Raw genomic sequence first — 17,329 nt, 5'->3', positions numbered from 1 at the left:
GCACAGAAAGGTTTGGAAGCATGCATACTACAAAAAGACAAACAGATTTTATTTGTTTCAAAATATCTGCCTGTAACACAATTCAACAACCCCAACATCGAGTGGGTAACATTAGCTGTAGTGTTAATCAAGCATTTTTAGACCTAACAATTTGGCAAAAGGTTTGTGTTAGAGACTGACCACTAGCCACTGACGATGATTTGGTGAAAGTCATAGCCCAGTTCCTCATCAAGATTGCAACATCTTCCAAACCTTTCTGTAAGATATCTCTCCCCAATGTAGTTGTCTCCTTCGGACCATAAAATTGCAACGTTGATGCTCCTGATAATGACTGTTTCAGGTTTTCAAGAGGTATTGATGGTCTTTGTGCCATGGAACGGTAGCACCATGGTTAGCACTGTTGCTTCACTGCGCCAGGGCCCCGATTCCGGCTTGGGTCACTGTCCGTGTGGAGTCTACATGTTCTCCCTGTGTCTTCTTGGGTTTCCTCTGGGTGCTCCGCTTTCCTCCCACAAGTCCCGAAAGGTGTGCTGTTAGGTAATTTGGACATTCTGAATTCTCCCTCTGTGTTCCTGAACAGGTGCCGGAATGTGGCGACTAGGGGCTTTTCACAGTAACTTCATTGCAATATTAATGTAAGCCGACTTGTGACAATAAAGACTTTATATTATTAAAATATCTGGACATACTAGCAGATTACTTCTATGCTTTAAAGACTCATAGATTCACCAGTGCTATACACTTATGAAATGGTATCTTGACATGTATTGTAAATAGTTATACTCCATTATAAGGGGATCAAATAGCTTTAAAATGAAAGGGGATGTTGTGTCATGTGATCCAGCCTCAGTTTCATTTTGGCCTGGAGTAGAACACAGTAGACACAGCTATGCAAGTGATGTCTTCAAGATTTCTGGCCATGTATATCTGGTCACATGCGCCTAGAGTTAATAAATTAATCCACAACATGTTTATATGATCACTTACTATTGGTGCCTTATTATCAATATTACTCGCCATGCAGGAATCATATTATTCTTGCCTGTTTTGTTGAAGCTACAACCCTCATTAGCAGCTTGCAATCTTCCTCCTCATTACGCCTGGAGCCATTGAGAGTCTTTGATCAAAGCTTGGTAATTGTCTTTCATTCAGAATGGCATTGTACAATTCCTTAAAGTAGTTTTAGAAAACACTTAATTGCATTTGCCAATAATTACAACCAGACAATGTTTCACGTTATGAGTAAAGTGAAAATGTACGAAACTACACAGGGATTCTCGGTTCTGTACAAAATTTGCCTCTCAATCAATAGCAATGGTAATTTATCTTGTTGGCTGCAGCATGTTGTGCCAATTGGTTGTTGCAGTATCATGCAGTACAATAGTGACTCTATCTGCTGGTACCATGTCCTAAGAGGGTTTTGGCAACCATGAACTTCTATTGGATTGGTCTATGATCATGCTTGGTAAAGTACTGCAGTAGTTTGCCATTACATTCCGCAGTATGGCTGACCAGGAAACTCTCCATCTCTTACCACCCACCGCCAGGTGTATTGGAAGGATTTACAGGCTGATAATCAATCTACTTGGCTACATTAAGAATGTACCTTTCATGGCATCAAGTCTTGAACCCTGAGCCTTTGACCCAGAGGGAGAGACACTACAAAAGTACCACAAAACCTAACTCAATAGTGACTACTAGTCAAAAATACTTAATTGCCCATGAAGTATTTTCAACTATCCTGAGGTCATGAAAAGTGCTATCATAATAATAGACTTTGCTTTAAAAATAATTTTTAGTTTGGATATATATCAGCACTTTATTAACACATGGATATTGGCGAGGAAAGCTCTCCCCATATGTAAGTGTCTGGAACTCTACTTTGTCTGACCAGAGTCTGATGCAGCGTGAGCAGTACAGCTTTGTACTACCAGGTTATTCTTCTCAACCTTGCTCCTCGCCTGAGGTGTGTGATCCTTAGGTCAAATCACCACTAGTCAGCTCTCCCCCTCAAAGGGAAAGCAGCCGATGATCATCTGGAACTATAGGTACTTTACCTTTTACATACCATTCATTTTATTGTACAATTATTTAACATGTTCATATCAAATTCCTTTCGATCAAATTCACTGAAAGATAGTGTATGGATGAATGTAATCCAACCATTTTAAGTATTCACCCAATATTGCACAGCATTATTTCTGGGTTCTCATGTCCAAAGGATTTGAAATTGTGTGGCAGACTAATCAGAAATTTTGTTCCGAACATGTTAAAAAGCTATGGGAATCCATCACTTTGATGGTATGAAAAAACCCTCCTCAATCCATCGTCTCATTGGTAAAATAGTTGTGCTTCAAATAAATAGAATTTTAAATGCACTGCATATCTTTAAGTCCTCCAATGACAAAAGCATACCCCCCTCGTTAACAACCGATATGTGAAACTGCGAAGAGAACTGCTTTGCACATCAAGCCTATTTGTCACTCTAAGCAACAGGCAAACTCGCTTTTTAATTTCACCCAGCTTAATAAAAATGATTGAAAGGTGCTGAGTTAACATACTGTAATCCGGCAAAGTCATAATGCGCAATACATAAGTTGGACATGGTTTGCCAAAGGAATTGCATTTTATTTCCATGGACGTCCTGTTAGCAGGTTCGTTAAAAGATTTTAATAAAATTGTAGCTAATCATAAATTGCCTCCAGTACACAGGCAGGTCAATAATATCACTTTGTAAACACGAGGGATGGATGTATTAAAAATCACAGGCTCAAGGTCACGTCACCCAGCTGAAAAAGAATTTTCAGAATATAAATCACACTTGAGGATTGAAACTGATGTTAAACCCTGAAATACTTGGACACCTGAAGATCAGCACACTTAATTGCATTACTTCTCCCATAATGCAATGGTGAATGAACCATGTGGAGGCTGCAAGTGAGATGTCAGCTGAACACTCAACAATATATTTTATTCGATTTTTTGTTAAAATAGGTTGCCCGAGATCTATGCTGAAGTCATGAGATTTTTGTTGCCATTTATTTCAATAAATATAAAACTAACTCTACTAATTAAAGGTGCTGAAACCCAATGATTTGCAGGCTTGGTTTTTGGCCTTGACAGCAGAGAATTTTAGACACTAGTCCCAAAAATGATTCAGTTACATCCCAAATTCTCCACATTCGACTCAAAGTCAAAATGTTCAAGAGACTAGAAAGCTTTGTAAGGTTGGTGGTTTGCTCCTTTTGTAGCAACTGCTGTTGATTAATGAACACATCAGAGGACTGTTTGGTCAAATGTCACAACCATGCTAACTTTTTATTTCCTCTTTTGATTCAGCTTCAGCTGTCTTCAATTCAAGTACTGAGAGTAGTGAACCACTGTTGAATAGAATTCAGCCATCTGGACAGGAGAGTACAAGGGAACACGAGGAACTGCACATCAGAGGTAAGGCCAGGTGGAAAGTTACAGCACAATTGGAACACATGAAACCGGCTATTAACGTCATTATGCTGTATCAGGTATTTAAGCAGTAAATGGTTAATCAGATAGAATGACTCTCAAAGAAATTCAGAGGGAGTTGACTGGGATAAAGGAGTTGCCTTATGCAGAAACACGTCTGCAACCATTGGAGTTCAGACCAATACGAGGTGATTTTATCGAAACACATAAGATTCTGAGGGAAATTGAGTGGGCGGATACTTAGAGGATGTTTCCTCTTGTGGGGGAGACTAAAACAGGAGGACATCATTTCAAAATAAGCGGTCTTCCTTATAAAAATTAAGAGTTGAGGAGAAACATTTTATCACAAAGGGTTGTTAGTGTGTGGAACTCTCGTCCCAAAATGTGGTAAAGGCTGGGTCCTTGAATTTATTCAAAACAGAGTTAGGAAAATTTTTCTTAGGTAAAGGGGTCAAGGGTTATGGGGGAGCAGACAGGAAAGTGGAGTTGAGTCCACAACTAGATCAGCCATGATCTTATTGAAAGTTGAAGCAGGCTCGAAACACTAAACTCCTGCTTACCTTTACTTTATGTTCCTATAACTCTGGCAGAAAACTGGGGATAGATATTAGATACACACTGAACCAGAGAAATGCTGGATGTTCCCATGGTTACGCCCATGAAATGGAACATGGTAAACATAAATGAAAGTTGTTATTGACTGAGAAGTGGGATAGTGGTGCCTTTTAGGAAATACTTCCCTTTGGATGGAAGGCTAGGAATGTTACTTTCTTTTGATTTGGGAACAGGGCTTATGGCCTAGATATTGTTGCTGTGATTAAGCAGATCAGATGGTTAAAAAAACAAATGTGTAAGAATCCATAAGACTGACAATTAAACAATGTGAGGTCTGTGCATGCGGTAATTGTATGGTTGGGATTTTGGCTATCAGTCACTGAACGACAGGTGATAGTCTTGGGGCACGATTCTCCGAGGCCGCACTGGTTGGGAGAACCGCCAGCTGTGCCATTTTATCGCGCGATGCTGGTCCAACGCCTTCCCGCCATTCTCCTAACCGGCGAGAACGGTCCCGTCGAGTTCAGCGCCGCGCCAGCTGGAGAATCGCCCGAGACACTCACAAGGGGGATTTTCCGGTACCCCTGCCATTCTCTGGCCCGGATGGGCCGAGTGGCCGCTTCGACCCGACAGGTTACCACCGGCGCCATCTACACCTGGTCGCTGCCGGCGGGAACTGTACGGGAACACAGGGGGGCGGCCTGTGGGGGGGGGGGGTTTCCTTCACCATGGGGGGCTTCCAATGGGGTCTGGCCCGCGATCGGGGCCAACGATCGATGGGCCGACCTCTCTAAAGGAGGACCTCCTTTTCTCTGCTGACCCGCAAGTTTCATCCGCCATCTTCTTGCGGGGCGGCCTCAGGGAGGACGGCAACTGCGCATACGGGGGTGACTTCATTTACCCGACGCCGGCTGCGTCATTTATGCAGCGCCGCTTTCTACGAGGCGCCAAGGCCCAGCGCGCGTAGAATACGCAACGCCGCTCCTCACCCCCCCCCCCCCCCCCCCCCCCCCGGGGGTGGGAGAATAGGGGGCTGGGAGCAAGCTCCGACGCCAGAGCGAAACACTGGTTGGGAGAATCGCCAGCTGTGCCATTATGTAAAGCTGTGCCGGAGTTTTCACTCCGGCATCAGGACTTTGTCTCCATTTCAGAGAATCACGCCCTTGGTGTGAGTGTTGCGTGTGTGTGTGCATACGTGTGTGCTTGTGTGTGTGTGTGTATGTGTGTGTGTGTGTGTGTGTGTGCGAATGTGTGTGCGTGTTCAGTTGACTCACCCTTGTGTTGGATCAACATCTGTACTCTAAAGAATGAAAGACCTTTGCTTGTAAGGGGAAGTATTGTTTTTGGAACTACGTCATCATGTTCATCCCAACATCTGAGTGGGTATGACAGGCATTAGCCGTGCGCAAGATGAGCAACGCAGGCGCAAAATCCAAAGAGAATCAGAAAACCCAAATCTCCTCAGCAAGATCGTGATTTACGATATTCAACACCCTTCGCCGGTGGAGTGACGCAAAACACGCGACAGGAGCCCGGGAACTATAGTAGAATGTCATTAGCGAGCAATGACTTCGGGACTTGCCCTCTCACTGAATATTCATCGGGCACCAGCATGATGTCGCACCAACGCCATTTACAACAGCTTTACATAAATGTGAAGCTGATAACCTCACCCCTGAGGGGGATTTCAGAGGCGAGCGCTCAGGCAGCCTGCACCATCCAGGGTGTTGAAAGCTCAGGGAGTGCTGGAGAGCACACGGAGGACATAAGTAGGTTTAACTTGGGGCCAGGCATAGATTTCAGTAACGCGAACGCGGGTGCAGGGGTCGATTGCATGGTTTTACCAGCCTTCATGCCGGGGAGATCCTTGCTTTAAAGGGGTTTGAAAGGCTGACAAGCAGGCAGTGGTTCGCCTCCCATTCCATGTGGCACCAGCAGGACCTGGCAAAGGTAGCCCACCTCCCCCCAAAACAGATACAGTCTGCTCAGGCACTAAAGCTCCGACATCTGCAGGTAGGTTGTTCAACATCGGAAGACCCGTTATCGGTAATGTCTCCTATAAGGCACTCTAGGAAATCTATGTGTACTCCTGTGCAAGGCATGATGATGTGTCTATCATCACTCACCCCATTCAAGACCAGGCCTGAGGGTATCTTTGAGGTCCCCAGAAACTGGTTCCATACATCCACTCAACTGACTTTTCACCTAACGCCAGGGTTGGGAGGGGGAGTGAGTGAGGGAATGATCGGGGGTAAGCTGCCACTGAGACTCTTAAGGGTCCATGTGTCTCATCAAGGTGACGTTCAGAGGGACAATTGTAGAGAACAGAATATAGTGTAAGAGGAGGGTGTGAGGTTTGATGGAGAGGCACTTACTAAGTGAGAAGTGGTGGATGCCCCAGAGTACTGGGGGGGCTGAGGGTCAGGACTCTGTCAGGAATCTTTTGCTCCCTTTGCTGTTCTGTTCTTTTCAGTGCATGATTCGGGAGAATCATGGAGCCAGTTGAGTTGGCTATTCTGCTCATAGCAATCGAACAACAGCAGCAACATCAACGCTCAACTGCACATGGCCAGGACCAGCGCCTTACAGAGGATGGGGGCAGCTGGGTCCATAGCTGCACGTGGCCATGAAGGTGGAGCCTTATAGGAGACATTACCGGTAACGGGTCTTCTGATGTTGAACAACCTACCTGTCAGAGCTTTAGTGCCTGAGAAGACTGTATGTTTTGGGGGGAAGGTGGGCTACCTTTGCCAGGTCCTGCTGACGCCACATGAAATGGAATGAGCCTGGATGCCAGGGCCATGGCTTCGCCCACTTAGCAGGCATGCTGTAGTTGCGGGGTGTGATCGACTGCATCCAAGTGGCCCAGTGGTCTCCATGGCATCATGTGGTGCCATTCATGAACTGCAAGCAATACCACTCCCTCAATGTCCAACTCATTTGTGACCACACATGATACACATAATGCAGGCATGTGCCTCTTTCCAGGGGCGCATCCAGGACAGTTACATCTTGGGGAGCTCGCAGACCCCAGATCTTTTTGAGGGAGAACAGCGTGTGGAAGGATAGCTCCTTACGGAAAGGGAGCACCAAAACACTGATGATGCCAGTTCAGTGGCCAGAAACATCTACAGAGACTCGTTACAACAAAGCTCATGCATCACCGCGCATGCCAGCAGCAGCGCATCAATGTGGGAGGTGGGAGAGACATAGCAGTGCCATTCCCACACTCCACCTGTCATAATATACACATCAGTATATCATGGTGCAGACACACACACTGATTGACACACAGCAAGACCAATCAACACACACAGCACAGCAACCAATCACCAGTTAGAGCACGGTCACTATAAAAATAGAGGGCATCAGTTTTCCCGCTCATTCGGGATGCAGCCTCTCAGAAGGACAGAGCTCACAGCTTACAACACAGATCTTCACCGTGTGCTGAGTGCATAGACTGATTAGGATAGGCATAGGTCTTTAGTTTAATCTAACATAGTGTCGACCCACAATGACAGTATGTTCAACAGTTTCTAGCTTTATAAAATAGTGTTGTACTATTTCAAGTGTTGGTAGCCTGTATGTGTTACTGCTGAGGTAAACGCAGTCTCCACGGATCCAGAGTACCCAACACATCATGGTACCAGCAGTTGATGTTAGAACTTCTTAGACCTACCTGCGAGTGATCTGCCTTCCACCAGCATACAGCCATCCTGCAAAATGTACAGCGTCCGCCCGCCGCCATCGCTCCGCATCACCGGTAACCTAGGGGCCAACTGGAAGATCTTCAAACAACACTTCCAGCTCTACCTTGAAGCCACAGCTGCTTCAGACGCCAGGAAGATCGCTCTCTTCCTCTCCACGGCCTGGGACCACACCATCCATTCTCTCACCTTTGCTGATGGTGAAGACAAATCAAAATTCAAGACGGTCCTCCTCAAATTTGACAGTCACTGCGACATCGAGATGAATGAAAGTTTTGAGCGCTATGTCTTCCAACAGCGTTTGCAGGATAAGGATGAACCTTATCAATCCTTTCTCACCCACCTCCGCATCCTTGCGTAGTCCTGTAATTACGGGTCCACCTCTGACTCCATGATACGCGACCAGATCATTTTCGGTGTTCAGTCAGATCCCCTACGCCAGCAGCTCCTCAAGGTAAAGCAGCTCACTCTAGCGATTGCCATCGAGACCTGCGTGCTACATGAACACTCCAGTAGTCGGTATTCCCACATCCAAGCAGCTGAAATGGTGCAGCAAGGTCCCCACGAGGCAGAACGGGTCCAAGCAATCAAGCAACTCCAGGGCCTCAGCCTGGATGAGGGCAGCCATTTTGCGTGCTTTTCGCGGATTCCCACGCTTGTGCGCACCGAACGAGGGGACGTCGACGTCGACGAATGTACTGTGCAGGCGCGCACCACGTACGACCGCACCACGCATGCGCGGTGGCACAGCGAGCGTATTGACGCTACAACGTCATTTAAACGCTCCGCCCATTTAAAGCGGCAATGTCCTGCCAAATCCCGACGATGCCTGCAATGTGGCAAACTTGGCCACTATGCTGCTTTATGCAGGTCAGCTCAGCCTGCCAACTCTCGTCGCTCCAGCCAGCCTCGCAGGGATGTCCGTGCCATTCGACCCACGGTCACCGAACCTGATTCAGACCTGCTGCCCGATATTAACACCGAGGACCCGAAGGCGCCTTTTTGAGTCGTTATCATTACAAAAAACAGGGTGTCCCCGAAGCAAAGAATCCAGCCTCTACCTGTATACAGCATCGATCCGGACGATGTGTGGTGTGCGACCCTTAAGGTCAACCGGTAACAAATATGATTCCGCCTGGACACTGGTGCCTCCGCCAATCTCATTGTCTTCTATGTCTTCCAACAGCGTTTGCAGGGTAAGGATGAAACTTTCCAGTCCTTTCTCACCCACCTCCGCATCCTTGCGTAGTCCTGTAATTACGGGTCCACCTCTGACTCCATGATACGCGACCAGATCGTTGTCGGTGTTCTGGCCCCCAAAGCCTTCATGTCAAAACAGCCATCCTGCCATCAGCCTGCCAGCTATTAGATTATAATGGCAATGCCATTGCTGCCATGCCAACTTGAAGTGATGCACAGGTCACGCAAAGCCATCCTTCCCTTTGAAATCGTGGGATCCTCGAAAGCCTCCCTGCTTGGCACGCAGGCATGCAAGCTGTTGAACCTAGTTCAGAGAGTTCACTCTCTCTCTCTCCCGCTGACACGTCTGTCTTACAGGACACTGATTTCAGGGCGCAGCTCGACGCTGTTATTAACCAGCACCACGATGTCTTCGAGGGCATGGGCATGCTCCCGTACACCTACAAGACTTTATTAAAACCGAATGCCACGCCTGTGGTGCACGCACCTCGCAGGGTCCCAGCACCCCTTAAGGACCGCCTCAAGCAGCAGCTGCAGGACCTCCAGCACCAAGGAGTGATTTCCAGAGTCACGGAACCAACCGACTGGGTCAGTTCCATGGTATGTGTAAAAAAGCCTTCCGGCGAACTGAGAATTTGCATTGATCCCAAGGATCTCAACCGCAATATTATGAGAGAGCACTATCCAATTCCCAAGCGCGAAGAGCTCACATGTGAGATGGCTCGCGCCAAGCTCTTTACCAACTCGACGCCTCAAAGGGATTCTGGCAAATCCAGCTCGATGAATCCAGCAGGAAACTCTGCATGTTTAATACCCCCTTTGGAAGATATTGCTACAACAGGATGCCGTTTGGGATAATCTCCGCATCAGAAGTGTTCCATAGGATTATGGAACAGATGATGGAAGGTACTGAAGGTGTTTGCGTCTATGTCGATGACATAATCATCTGATCCACCACCCCGCAGGAGCACGTTAATCGCCTCCAGCGCGTATTCAGACATACACATGAGCATGGCCTCCGCCTCAACAGGGCCAAATGCTCTTTTGGTCAGACAGAGATTAAGTTCCTTGGGGACCACATCTCCCAATTGGATGTGCAGCCGGATGCGGACAAGATAGCTGCCATCAAAGCTATGAAGACACCGGAGCACAAGAAGGCAGTCCTCCGCTTTCTGGGCATGGTCAAGTTTTTAGGGAAATTCATTCCTAACCTCGCCTCTCATACCACGGCTCTCAGGAACCTGGTCAGGAAGACGACATACTTCCAATGGTTCCCTGCCCATGAGCGCGAATGGAGGGAACTCAAGGCAAAACTTTTCTTTGATCCAGCAAGAACTCAAGGCAAAAGCTTTCTTTGATCCAGCAAAGGAGACTAAAATTTCGACCGATGCCAGTCAATCTAGCATTGGAGCCGTGCTCCTTCAATGTGATGAGGCCTCATCATGGGCCCCCATTGCATATGCATCGCGTGCGATGACCCCCACGGAGCAGCGCTACGCGCAGATAGAAAAGGAGTGACTTGGCCTTCTGACTGGTGTTGTTAAATTCTACGATTATGTCTATGGACTTCCTCAGTTCACCTTCGAGACCGACCATCGCCTGCTGGTCAATATAATACAGAAAGACTTGAACGACATGACGCCTCGCCTCCAGTGTATTCTTCTCAAGCTCCAGCGATACGACTTCCAGCTGGTATACACCCCAGGCAAGGACCTCACCGTTGCTGACGCTCTCTCCAGGTCAGTCAACACTCCATGTGACCCAGCGGGATTTGTCTGCCAGGTTGATGCCCATGTGGCATTCGCGGCCTCCATTCTACCTGCCTCAGATGAACGCCTCATCCAAATTTGCCGCGAGACAGCGGCCGACCCCTTGCTCCAGCGTGTCATGCGCCACCTAATGGACGGGTGGCTCAAAGGCCAATGCCCTCAATTCTATAATATCAGAGATGATCTGGCGGTAGTAGACGGGGTTCTTCTAAAACTGGACCGCATTGTCATCCCGCATAGCATGTGCCAGCTTGTCCTGAAACAACTACACGAGGGCCACCTTGGCGTGGAAAAGTGCCGCCAACGGGCCCAAGAGGCAGTGTACTGGCCAGGCAATAATGAGGACATAGCCAACACCGTGCTGAACTGCCCCACTTGTCAGCAATTCCAGCCGGCCCAACCATGTGTGACCCTGCAGCCCCATGAGTTGGTCACGTCACCATGGACCAAAGTGGGCATCGACCTGTTCCACGTGCTGAGTAGAGACTATGTCCTGATCGTGGACTACTTTTTGAATTACCCGGAGATGATACGGTTGCACGACCTCACTTCGTCTGCAGTCATTCGTGCATGTAAAGAAATGTTTGCTCGACACGGCATCCCGCTCACGGTTATGTCAGTGTGGTGATCCACTGTGTAATTGTGTATGTGCCTGTATTAGGGAATGTACAGTAGTACCTATACTACAGGTTCGCCGGTAGCCCCTGCCAGCTAGCTCCGCTCACAAGGAGCCGTATAAACATGCATGACTTCTCCTGATCAACCATTTTACCAGCTGCAGTCGGAGGACAAACATCTAACTGTAATAAAGCTTCTATTGTACCAATTCGAGTCTTTAGTACGATTGATAGTTAGATTTTCTGCATCATGGACATCAGGATCAAACCAGATCGCTTGCAGCTGGATCCGCACTCGCCAAACGCCAGAAAGGACTTTAATCACTGGCTGGCTTGCTTTGAGGCCTATATCAACTCAGCGACCCCCGCGCCGACGGAAGCTCAGAAAATCTAGGTTCTCTACTCCAGGTTGAGCTCCAGCACGTTCCCGCTGATACAGAATGTGCCGAATTACGCTGACGCATGCACCTCCTTAAAGAAAACTACGTTCAGAAGACGAACGCTCTATTCGCAAGGCACGTACTCGCCACTCACGTGCAACTACTTGGTGAGTTGATTGAAGACTTCTGGCGGGCCCTTATCCCTCTCGTATGGGACTGTGACTGTCAGGCCAATCTCCTCATGAGTGATGCATTCGTGACGGGGATTGCATCGGACCCCATTCAACAACGACTGCTGGAAGGGGTCGTGCTCGACCTAGCGGAGACGATAGCTTTAGCGCTCTCCATGATGGTTGCTTCTCGTAATGTCCAGTCCTACCCCGCTCACCGCGCAGCCCACCCATCCTACCCCTCGTGGACCCCGCAATCGACCCCCCCGACTGGGGCCACTCCTGCTCAATATGCCTGCGCTGCCCACCACACCGCGCACTCTGGGGGTCCCCGCTGCTACTTCTGCGGCCAACAGAAGCACCCCCGCCAGCGCTGCCCAGCCCAGCACCTAGCCAAATTTTGGAAAGAATCTGTCCATCAAGTCCGACCATAGTGCTGCTCCGAGCAGAAGCAAATTGGAAATCCTACTTCAAATTGTACCACAGTGAAATGCATTCTGAACTTAAATGCCACATGTAACATTATAGCTCATTATGAATTTCCTGATTATTTCAGATAATTAAAAGACTATCACACACGTACATGTGTTCAGTTATTCAGCAGTTATAAATATTCATAATTTAAGATTACTGCGGTTGTATGCTGATGATTCTGGTTGTTCTCGTCAATGAAGGTCGACCCAATAATCTGGTGTCTTGTTAGTAAAAATATTCCATTTTCATAGCCTTATAATTCTTGAAAAGGTAATCAGTAAAGTGCAACTTTTTTTTCAGAAGGACCATCTGTTGCCAACTCATTCCAGCAACGGTGGGAAGGCAACGCGCAGTTAGTGGCTGACAATTATTACTCTCTGAAGTATTGGAGTTGCCTTATTCTCATTGTAATGAAATGACAGCAGTGGAGCAATTAAAATATATTTTTAAAAATACACGTTTGATGCAATTTTCCATCATCCCTATCTCTGCAGACCACATTTTATCAATTTCCACACCGACTGAATACTTTATTTTTTACTTTAGCTAAGTTAGAAGCTACCAAAAACAACGGTAACCAATATGCAGATTTCCCTTTTAATCAATTACAGGAACTGTGGATATTTGGTTAACCAGCTGGTCACCTTGGCAGCAAGTCTATTCCCGGCTGATTAAACGCAATGCAAAGAATGTATTTTCAAAAGTCCTATTTACTCCCAGTAAACAGAAATTGCCTTGCCAAATATTCAACATGCAGAATCTGCATCATGGATTTCATGTCTCGTTCATAATGTAAACTTTACATAAATAAGGAACATCTGTGCAATTGTCCCACCGCAGAGCCAGAATGAGTGAATATGAATGCTAATTCAAACAGGTAATAATCGTATCTTGGCCTCAAGCTGGACCGTATATCATTGGCTAGCCATGATTTTCTCTCTCCCCTTATTGGAAGGCAAGTAAGTTCACCTGGGTAATATACTGTTACAAAGCTTTATGTGTTTTCTGGCTGGAAACCACTGATTGAATTTTAATAAGACAGAAGCAACATTCCAGTGACTTGAAACAGCAACTTCAAAGACAGCTGAACATTTGCATCACTGTTCGTGACAAATTCCAAAGCCAATCGCTGGAGTCGACCTGTCTCCGGGAACACACCAAGGATAACCATCTGGGGAAGAATATGAATGAACCACAACTCCTGAGCCATTCATTGGACATCCAGATTCAAGGGGATAGACAATAAATATTAGATATAATCACTTCAGATGGGCAAAGTAATTCACCTATCCATAATCTAATTGAGATGAAACATGTATTTTGTTTTTGTATGTGTCACAATCATATTTGTGTCACTGGTCAGTTGATGAGATAGGGGCTGGAATTCTCCAACTGTTGCACCTCAGCCTGTGGTTGTAATGGGAATTCCCATTGACATGTAACGGGAAGATGGAATCCACCGCCAGCGAACGACGCGCAGCCGAGAAACACGTGACTGGGGACCCGGACAATCCCGCCCAGGATCTGTGGACAAGCCAACTAACCTTCTTTATGTTAAGAAACTGTTTGCTCCAGACAGCAACAGACAAGACACTGGCTTGGCAAAACCCCACTTTGGGCCCCTCTCTCTCTCTCTCCGCAAACCCCTAGCTCGGCATGCCGCCGCCTCCGGCTCCACCATCCAATTTGTAAATTTAACTTGACTATTTTTGACTGCTCATGTGCCACAGGCAGATAAAGTGTAAATGAGTCAATCCAATGGCTTATGCTGTCTCTGGAAGGAAAGTTAAATTGACCACCAATATCTTTAAACTCTTTCAACAACGGATCCTAAAAGGCAACTAAACCCAACATGTATCCACTCATCAATTTATATTATAATAATATTTATTGGACATCAGAATATTACTTAATCTATCCTCACACTTTGTAATCTCTATAGTACGTCTGTGATTTTGAATGCACGTGGGCGTGAAAGTTGGAGCATTTTAATTATTTCACTTAGACCAGGTTAACTGCACTAAATATTCTTTTCTTTTCAAAAAATTCAAGAAAATCTTGCTGTTTGTGACTCTTACAATCACAGCATGTAGACGGTTCAACACTAATTGAATTGGCGAGCAGATTCTTTAAAAAGAAAACTTGCGGTAAAACAGTGAATGGCAAAAGAGGGAAACCATTCTACCTCTCCTTCACTGATTGTAACAGGAAATTGAGGCCTGCATCAGTAATCAGACCCATAGATAATGAGATATCGGTAGCAGAAATTCAAATTGATTACCAGAAGTATTTAAAAACTACCACACAGGGTTTATTGTGGTTTACAGAGTTTGAGCTCTTGACATGCCCACACTCGAGGTCAGTACCTTCCCTAAACAGTGTGAAGTAACTTGGGACAGTCTAAAAACCCTGCCATTGAAGCACCGGGGTGGGTGGTCTTGTGGTACAGTGGTAGCATCCTTATTTCTGGGTCAGAGGTTTTGGTTTCAAGGCCTATTCCAGGACTTGATGGCTGTGGAAGATGGAACAACAATGGGGTGAACAGGTTGATTGTCAGCTTGTAAATCCTTCCAAAATGGTAGGTAGTAAGGGTGGGCAAATTTCCTGGTCAGCGCAGCAAATCTACTGCAGCATTTTGCCAAGCATAATCATTGTCCAGTTCAATGGAAGTCCACAGTCACCACTGCCCTTTTAAAGGTACCTGAAGAAGGAGGTGGATCCACTGAAGAGTTAAGAGGTGCAACTAGACATTTAGAAATAAGTCCAAAGGCTAGGAAGGCCAAAATCCTTAAAATTTGTGGCCAGCTATCTTACAATTGAACCTGGGAAAGACTGTATTATGGAATTTGCAATGGACAGGCGAGCATTAGCAAAGATAAAGCAAGGACAATTGAAAATTGTGCTTGGATTACATGGGCAAGAAATATAAATGGAAGGACAGAAGAGAAGGGAAAAGGAGACAAGAAAGAAATAAAAGGAATTCCATGAAAGAAGAGAAAGAACATTCTGGCAGGAAATGAAGGAAAGGGAATGAAGGTAATTCAAACTGAGTAGAGAAAGATGCACTGTACCAAGTGAAGTGGGATAACTGCCCCAAACTGAGGATGGAGCATTGAACTCTTGAAGTACTCACAGTTAGTACCCCAATTTATAAAGAGGGCGTACAAGCAGTTTTAAAATGTCATTTGAAAATCTTGCAAAGCAGTTGGAGCAGCCAACATTTGGACCCTTCAACTGCAAAGCAGATTAACAAGAAAAAACCCATGAGGTTTATTTCCTATTGCCCACTGGTTTTCTTCAAACTATGGGATGACCAAAAATTCCATCTTGATTGCATGCAAGCTAGCACTGCCAAAGAATTCTGAACTTCCCAGAATCAACCCGGAGAAACATAGATCAGGTTTGAAAGGGTTAAGCAACTTGATTTCAACTGATGGGTACGGGCGCTTAAGATAGATCCTTCATATGGTAACTTCTGTGATGTGATTCTCTTTGAGTTCAAAAACTCAATTCCTCTATCAATAAGACGCATATGGAGGAATAAAAAGTCGACAAAATTGAACAAGCAATTGTAGCAGATGACTATGAATTAACACACAGATCCTTAATTCAAAATGAACTGGGATTTGGTCATTCTCACAGGCTATGGAGGGATAAGGGGGGTGCAGTTGAAGCTCAAACAGGCTTAAGAGAAAAAGGGAATAATAAAGGATAAAAAAGTCAGTCCCCCAACTTTTACAAAAAGGAACCAAGGTGATAAACCCGTATTGACACATTGGCTATGTTTTAGTATGGAAGGTCTGGGCATCTAAAAGCTAACTGTTGGTATTACCAGGGTCACAGGGAGCTCTGTGGTTAAATTCATGGCTTGAAAGATATGATTGAATGTCAGTGTGCTGGTTAAGGGCCTTAGCAGGAAATGTGTAGTGGTTTCTTTAATAAAGATACACCTGCTGAGCAAACTAATTATGGGGCAGTAATACTGGGCGTGATCCCAAGTTTACTCATGCAGAGGGTGGATCTTTTGTAAATTATTATTTACCCCAAAGTATCCAGGGCAGTCCACAGGGGGTGCAGAGACTGAGGGAAAGAAACAAAATTCTGCACAGATGCAGAATTGAGGGAGCCTCAAACAGGAGTGATTAGAGTCTATAAGGATTAAATGTGCTAAATGAACGCCTAAAGAATTTAAGGAGGCCAGAGCAGACCCGCAGAATTTATAACAGTCTAAATAAAGAGGCAGTGGAAAGCAAAGATTCTGGAACAGAAGTTGCAGAGGTAGAGGGGAATGCTGCAGAGGAATGGCCAGTAAAGACCTTCTTCCCAGATTTAAATATGGACCTGGAAAGTTCCCACACAGGCCAACAGAAAGCAAGGAAGATGCCTCATCTAGTTGAAATGTTGCATGAATTACGATAGGTGAGTGCACAGCATAAGCAGGACAACTACCCACAGGTAGTCGTCTCCTGAAGCAGATGGGATAAATTACAGAGAAACCCATTATGAAAACGAGAAAGGGAAAGCAATACATCTGGAGGTGAACAGCACTGGCGATTAAAACACAAGGGAAATACAAGTGAAGTCAGCATGGAATTGTCCAATGGAAAATTAAATTGGCAGTTTCTAAATCTAACTAAGCCCAGCAATTCATCTTCAGAACCTGCTAAAGACAAAGAACAGAAGGAGAACCTAGATGCTTCAGAGTGGCTCAAGTCACTTAGAGATAAAAATTATTAATGTGCCAGAAACTGAACAATTAAACCGATGGATTGTGGAAACAGCAATTAAGGGGTTAAGGACTTCCATGCACAGCAACCTTGCAATAACAGACATTTGCACAGCACAAGCCTAAGAGCCGAAACATTTTCTCCACAGCAGCCTATGAAATTCGACCCTCTCGAAAACTCAGGTATTAAACTTGAGTTTCAATTTAGCACAGACCCCACAAAATAGTGTACGCCTGTTGGCATTAAAATACCCAACAGATGCTAACCC

The sequence above is a fragment of the Scyliorhinus canicula genome, chromosome 7 (genome assembly GCF_902713615.1).
Source record: "Scyliorhinus canicula chromosome 7, sScyCan1.1, whole genome shotgun sequence".
Taxonomy (NCBI): domain Eukaryota; kingdom Metazoa; phylum Chordata; class Chondrichthyes; order Carcharhiniformes; family Scyliorhinidae; genus Scyliorhinus; species Scyliorhinus canicula.
Note: the sequence above shows the minus strand (reverse complement) of the source record.